The sequence below is a fragment of the Dendropsophus ebraccatus genome, chromosome 9 (assembly GCF_027789765.1).
Source record: "Dendropsophus ebraccatus isolate aDenEbr1 chromosome 9, aDenEbr1.pat, whole genome shotgun sequence".
NCBI classification, from domain to species: Eukaryota; Metazoa; Chordata; class Amphibia; order Anura; family Hylidae; genus Dendropsophus; species Dendropsophus ebraccatus.
This window is the reverse complement of record NC_091462.1, coordinates 1721024-1729615: the sequence shown is the minus strand read 5'-3', so window position 1 is coordinate 1729615 and position 8592 is coordinate 1721024.

Below are 8592 nucleotides of genomic sequence, written 5' to 3'. Positions count from 1 at the left end.
GAAAAACAGGGGGGGAGACCATCTATAAGGGAATAACAGGGGGGAGAACCATCTATAAGGAATAACAGGGGGGGAGACCATCTATAAGGGAATAACAGGGGGGGGAGACCATCTATAAAGGGGAATAACAGGGGGGGAGACCATCTATAAGGGGAATAACAGGGGGGGAGACCATCTATAAGGGAATAACAGGGGGGGAGACCATCTATAAGGGAATAACAGGGGGGGAGACCATCTATAAGGGAATAACAGGGGGGGGGGGAGACCATCTATAAGGGGGATAACAGGGGGGGGAGACCATCTATAAGGGGATAACAGGGGGGGAGACCATCTATAAGGGAATAACAGGGGGGGAGACCATCTATAAGGGGATAACAGGGGGGGGAGACCATCTATAAGGGAATAACAGGGGGGGAGACCATCTATAAGGGAATAACAGGGGGGGAGACCATCTATAGGGGGATAACAGGGGGGGAGACCATCTATAAGGGAATAACAGGGGGGGAGACCATCTATAGGGGGATAACAGGGGGAGACCATCTATAAGGGGGATAACAGGGGGGGAGACATCTATAAGGGGGGGAACAGGGGGGGAGACCATCTATAAGGGAATAACAGGGGGGAGACCATCTATAAGTGGAATAACAGGGGGGGACCATCTATAAGGGAATAACAGGGGGGAGACCATCTATAAGGGAATAACAGGGGGGGAGACCATCTATAAGGGAATAACGGGGGGAGACCATCTATAAGGGGGATAACAGGGGGGGAGACCATCTATAAGGGAATAACAGGGGGGAGACCATCTATAAGGGGGATAACAGGGGGGGAGACCATCTATAAGGGGAATAACAGGGGGGGGGAGACCATCTATAAGGGAATAACAGGGGGGAGACCATCTATAAGGGATAACAGGGGGGAGACCATCTATAAGGGAATAACAGGGGGGAGACCATCTATAAGGGAATAACAGGGGGGGAGACCATCTATAAGGGGAATAACAGGGGGGGGAGACCATCTATAAGGGGAATAACAGGGGGGGGAGACCATCTATAAGGGGATAACAGGGGGGGACCATCTATAAGGGGATAACAGGGGGAGACCATCTATAAGGGGAATAACAGGGGGGAGACCATCTATAAGGGAATAACAGGGGGGGAGACCATCTATAAGGGAATAACAGGGGGGAGACCATCTATAAGGGAATAACAGGGGGGTAGACCATCTATAAGGGGATAACAGGGGGGGAGACCATCTATAAGGGGAATACAGGGGGGAGACCATCTATAAGGGAATAACAGGGGGGAGACCATCTATAAGGGAATAACAGGGGGGGAGACCATCTATAAGGGGATAACAGGGGGGGAGACCATCTATAAGGGGATAACAGGGGGGGGAGAACATCTATAAGGGGGATAACAGGGGGGGAGACCATCTATAGGGGAATAACAGGGGGGGAGACCATCTATAAGGGAATAACAGGGGGGGGAGACCATCTATAAGGGATAACAGGGGGGGAGACCATCTATAAGGGGAAAACAGGGGGGGGAGACCATCTATAAGGGAATACAGGGGGGGGAGACCATCTATAAGGGGGATAACAGGGGGGGGAGACCATCTATAAGGGGGATAACAGGGGGGGGAGACCATCTATAAGGGAATAACAGGGGGGGAGACCATCTATAAGGGAATAACAGGGGGGGGAGACCATCTATAAGGGGAATAACAGGGGGGAGACCATCTATAAGGGGAATAACAGGGGGGAGACCATCTATAAGGGGATAACAGGGGGGGAGACCATCTATAAGGGAAATAACAGGGGGGGAGACCATCTATAAGGGGATAACAGGGGGGAGACCATCTATAAGGGGGATAACAGGGGGGGAGACCATCTATAGGGGAATAACGGGGGGAGACCATCTATAAGGGAATAACAGGGGGGGAGACCATCTATAAGGGAATAACAGGGGGGGAGACCATCTATAAGGGGAATAACAGGGGGGAGACCATCTATAAGGGGGATAACAGGGGGGAGACCATCTATAAGGGAATAACAGGGGGGAGACCATCTATAAGGGAATAACAGGGGGGGAGACCATCTATAAGGGAATAACAGGGGGGGAGACCATCTATAAGGGAATAACAGGGGGGTGAGACCATCTATAAGGGAATAACAGGGGGGGAAGACCATCTATAAGGGGAATAACAGGGGGGAGACCATCTATAAGGGGAATAACAGGGGGGGAGACCATCTTAGGGAATACAGGGGGGGGAGACCATCTAGTAAGGGGAATAACAGAGGGGGGAAACCATCTATAAGGGGGGAATAACAGGGTGGGAGACCATTCTATAAGGGAATAACAGGGGGGAGACCATCTATAGGGGAAATAACATGGGGGGAGACCATCTATAGGGGATAACAGGAGGGGGGGAGGAACCATCTATAAAGGGGAATAAACATGGGGGGGGAGACCATCTATACAGGGAATAACAGGGGGGAGACCATCTATAGAGGGGGAATAACCTAGGGGGGGGACCATCTATAAGGGAATAACAGGGGGGGGAGGACCATCTTTAAGGGAATAACAGGGGGGGGAGAACCATCTATAAGGGAATAACAGGGGGGGAGACATCTATAAGGGAATAACAGGGGGGGAGACCATCTATTAAGGGATAACAGGGGGGAACCATCTATAAGGGGGATAACAGGGGGGGAGACCATCTATAGGGGGAATAACAGGGGGGAGACCATCTATAAGGGGGATAACGGGGGGGGGACCATCTATAAGGGGGATAACAGGGGGGGGACCATCTATAAGGGGGATAACAGGGGGGGGAGACCATCTATAAGGGGGGATAACAGGGGGGGAGACCATCTATAAGGGGAATAACAGGGGGGACCATCTATAAGGGGAATAACAGGGGGGGAGACCATCTATAAAGGGGAATAACATGGGGTGGGTGGAGACCATCTATAAGGGGGATAACAGGGGGGACCATCTTTTATAAGGGAATAACAGTGGGGGGAGACCATCTATAAGGGGAAATACAGGGGGGGTGGAGGGAGACCAATCTTTAAGGGAATAGACAGGTGGGAGACCATCTATAGGGGGATACAGGGGGGAAGACCATCTATAAAGGGGGGGATAACATGAGGGGGGGGGACCAATCTATAAGGGAATAACAGTGGGGGGAGGACCCATCTATAAGGGGAATAACAGTGGGGGTAGACCATCTATAGTGGGAATACAGGGGATGAGGACCATTCTATAAGGGAAACGGGGGGTTTGAGGACCACTAAGGGAAAAAACAGGGGGGGAGACCATCTATAAGGGGGATAACAGGGGGGGAGACCATCTATAGGGGAATAACAGGGGGGGAGACCATCTATAAGGGAATAACAGGGGGGTAGACCATCTATAGGGGAATAACAGGGGGGGAGACCATCTATAGGGGAATAACAGGGGGGGAGACCATCTATAAGGGGGATAAAAGGGGGGACCATCTATAAGGGAATAACAGGGGGGGAGACCATCTATAAGGGAATAACAGGGGGGGAGACCATCTATAGGGGGATAACAGGGGGGGAGACCATCTATAAGGGAATATCGGGGGGGGAGACCATCTATAAGGGGGATAACAGGGGGGGAGACCATCTATAAGGGAATAACGGGGGGGGAGACCATCTATAAGGGGGATAACAGGGGGGGAGACCATCTATAAGGGGAATAACAGGGGGGGGAGACCATCTCATCTATAAGGGGAATAACAGGGGGGAGACCATCTATAAGGGAATAACAGGGGGGGAGACCATCTATAAGGGAATAACAGGGGTGGAGACCATCTATAAGGGAATAACAGGGGGGGAGACCATCTATAAGGTGATAACAGGGGGGAGACCATCTATAAGGGGGATAACGGGGGGGGAGACCATCTATAAGGGAATAACAGGGGGGAGACCATCATAAGGGGATAACAGGGGGGAGACCATCTATAAGGGGAATAACAGGGGGGAGACCATCTATAAGGGAATAACAGGGGGGGAGACCATCTATAAGGGGGATAACAGGGGGGGGGGACCATCTATAAGGGGAATAACAGGGGGGGAGACCATCTATAGGGGAATAACAGGGGGGAGACCATCTATAAGGGGGATAACAGGGGGGACCATCTATAAGGGAATAACAGGGGGAGACATCTATAAGGGAATAACAGGGGGGGAGACCATCTATAAGGGGGATAACAGGGGGGGAGACCATCTATAAGGAATAACAGGGGGGAGACCATCTATAAGGGGAATAACAGGGGGGAGACCATCTATAAGGGGAATAACAGGGGGGGAGACCATCTATAAGGGAATAACAGGGGGGGGAGACCATCTATAAGGGGAATAACAGGGGGGGAGACCATCTATAAGGGAATAACAGGGGGAGACCATCTATAAGGGGAATAACAGGGGGGGAGACCATCTATAAGGGAATAACAGGGGGGGGAGACCATCTATAAGGGGGATAACAGGGGGGAGAGACCATCTATAAGGGAATAACAGGGGGGGAGACCATCTATAAGGGAATAACAGGGGGGGGAGACCATCTATAAGGGAATAACAGGGGGGGAGACCATCTATAAGGGAATAACAGTGGAGACCATCTTTAAGGGAATTACAGGGGGGAGACCATCTATAAGGGAATAACAGGGGGGGGGGAGACCATCTATAAGGGGGATAACAGGGGGGACCATCTAAAAGGGGGATAACAGGGGGGGGACCATCTACAAGGGGAATAACAGGGGGGGAGACCATCTATAAGGGGGATAACAGGGGGGGAGACCATCTATAAGGGAATTACAGGGGGGGAGACCATCTTTAAGGGAATAACAGGGGGAGACCATCTATAAGGGAATAACAGGGGGGGAGACCATCTATAAGGGAATAACAGGGGGGGAGACCATCTATAAGGGAATAACAGGGGGAGACCATCTATAAGGGGGATAACAGGGGGGGAGACCATCTATAAGGGAATAACAGGGGGGGAGACCATCTATAAGGTGATAACAGGGGGGGGAGACCATCTATAAGGGAATAACAGGGGGGACCATCTATAAGGGGAATAACAGGGGGGGGGACCATCTATAAGGGAATAACAGGGGGGGGGAGACCATCTATAAGGGAATAACAGGGGGGAGACCATCTATAAGGGAATAACAGGGGGGGAGACCATCTATAAGGGAATAACAGGGGGGGGGAGACCATCTATAAGGGAATAACAGGGGGGGGGAGACCATCTATAAGGGGGATAACAGGGGGGGGGAGACCATCTATAAGGGGAATAACAGGGGGGGGGAGACCATCTATAAGGGAATAACAGGGGGGACCATCTATAAGGGAATAACAGGGGGGAGACCATCTATAAGGAATAACAGGGGGGAGAACCATCTATAAGGGAATAACAGGGGGGGAGACCATCTATAAGGGAATAACGGGGGGAGACCATCTATAAGGGGGATAACAGGGGGGTAGACCATCTATAAGGGGGATAACAGGGGGGGAGACCATCTATAAGGGGAATACATGGGGGAGACCATCTATAGGGGAATAACAGGGGGGGAGACCATCTATAAGGGAATAACAGGGGGGAGACCATCTATAAGGGGGATAACAGGGGGGACCATCTATAAGGGAATAACAGGGGGGGAGACCATCTATAAGGGGGATAACAGGGGGGGAGACCATCTATAAGGGGGATAACAGGGGGGACCATCTATAAGGGAATAACAGGGGGGGGGACCATCTATAAGGGGGATAACATGGGGGGAGACCATCTATAAGGGAATAACAGGGGGGAGACCATCTATAAGGGAATAACAGGGGGGGGAGACCATCTATAAGGGGAATAACAGGGGGGGGGGGGGAGACCATCTATAAGGGGGATAACAGGGGGGACCATCTATAAGGGAATAACAGGGGGGGGAGACCATCTATAAGGGGGATAACAGGGGGGGGGGAGACCATCTATAAGGGGGATAACATGGGGGGAGACCATCTATAAGGGAATAACAGGGGGGGGAGACCATCTATAAGGGGGATAACAGGGGGGGGGAGACCATCTATAAGGGGAATAACGGGGGGGGGAGACCATCTATAAGGGGGATAAAAGGGGGGGAGACCATCTATAAGGGGAATAACGGGGGGGAGACCATCTATAAGGGAATAACAGGGGGGGAGACCATCTATAAGGGGAATAACAGGGGGGGGGAGACCATCTATAAGGGGAATAACAGGGGGGGGAGACCATCTATAAGGGAATAACGGGGGGGAGACCATCTATAAGGGGAATAACAGGGGGGAGACCATCTATAAGGGAATAACAGGGGGGAGACCATCTATAAGGGGGATAACAGGGGGGGAGACCATCTATAAGGGGAATAACAGGGGGGGAGACCATCTATAAGGGGAATAACAGGGGGGAGACCATCTATAAGGGAATAACAGGGGGGGAGACCATCTATAAGGGGAATAACAGGGGGGGAGACCATCTATAAGGGGGATAACAGGGGGGGACCATCTATAAGGGAATAACAGGGGGGGACCATCTATAAGAGGAATAACAGGGGGGGGAGACCATCTATAAGGGGGATAACAGGGGGGAGACCATCTATAAGGGAATAACAGGGGGGGGAGACCATCTATAAGGGAATAACAGGGGAGACCATCTATAAGGGGAATAACAGGGGGGAGACCATCTATAAGGGAATAACAGGGGGGGAGACCATCTATAAGGGGGATAACAGGGGGGGGGAGACCATCTATAAGGGGGATAACAGGGGGGGAGACCATCTTTAAGGGAATAACAGGGGGGAGACCATCTATAAGGGGAATAACAGGGGGGGGGGACCATCTATAAGGGAATAACGGGGGGGGGGGAGACCATCTATAAGGGAATAACAGGGGGGGAGACCATCTATAAGGGAATAACAGGGGGGGGAGACCATCTATAAGGGGGATAACAGGGGGGGGAGACCATCTATAAGGGAATAACGGGGGGGGGGGGGAGACCATCTATAAGGGAATAACAGGGGGGGAGACCATCTATAAGGGAATAACAGGGGGGTAGACCATCTATAGGGGAATAACAGGGGGGGGAGACCATCTATAAGGGGAATAACAGGGGGGGAGACCATCTATAAGGGGGATAACGGGGGGGGAGACCATCTATAAGGGAATAACAGGGGGGGAGACCATCTATAAGGGAATAACAGGGGGGTAGACCATCTATAGGGGAATAACAGGGGGGAGACCATCTATAAGGGAATAACAGGGGGGAGACCATCTATAAGGGAATAACAGGGGGGAGACCATCTATAAGGGAATAACAGGGGGGGGGAGACCATCTATAAGGGAATAACAGGGGGGGGAGACCATCTATAAGGGGGATAACAGGGGGGGGAGACCATCTATAAGGGGAATAACAGGGGGGGAGACCATCTATAAGGGGAATAACAGGGGGGGACCATCTATAAGGGAATAACAGGGGGGAGACCATCTATAAGGGAATAACAGGGGGGAGACCATCTATAAGGGGGATAACAGGGGGAGACCATCTATAAGGGGGATAACAGGGGGGAGACCATCTATAAGGGGATAACGGGGGGGGAGACCATCTATAAGGGAATAACAGGGGGGGAGACCATCTATAAGGGAATAACAGGGGGGGCAGCTATCGGAGTAAGTAACCCATCTACAGTGGTGCATATATATCTATGGGGAAGCTATCGGAGTAACACATCTATAGTGGTGTATATCGATCGTCCGAGCTGCATGTGACCAGTAGCATTACTGTTAAAAGCAGAAGCAGTTTTTTGCATGGACCAAGAGATCTATCCAGCAACAAGGGAAGTCACAATACCTTAATGTAAAAGGCTGAAGCCATGATATTACCCTGACAGAAGAATGGTCTCTGGACCAGGAGATGTTCTAGTGAATCACCAGATATTACAGCGACCCATTGGTCCCATGGCCATTTTGGGTAAGACCAGGATGCGTGGTTTTAACTCCCTACTCCCTATAAACTACTGTGGACAACAATCAGTAGAAGTCTGGTAAGAAGACAATACAGGATCAGTCTCATTAATCCTGATAGCCACAGATTGGCCCAGGAGGTCATTGTGGTAGTTGTTGTCCTCTCCTGATGAATATGTCCAAAAGGACATTCTGGAGACTTGCCCAGATTCCTCACCTACTGCCCCATGAGGACGGATTATATCTGGCCAATCACCAGATATTATGGCGACCCTTACGTGGACCTAATGGCCATTTCGGATAACGCCAGAATACGTGGTTTTTACTCCCTAAAACTGCTAGGGACGACAACCCGTAGTGGTCGTGTAAGGACAAGACAGAATCAGGCCTCATTACTCCTATAGCTCAGGAAGGCATGGCTGTTCTCTCCTGATACAGGTGTCCAAGAGGCCATTTTGGAGACTTCCCCAGAATCCTCACTTACTGTCACAGAAGGGCAGATTGTGTCGGGGTCTGGACCACCTATGATTGACGGCCTGAAGATTGACAGGCCTGATGAGCTGAGGCTTTTTAGA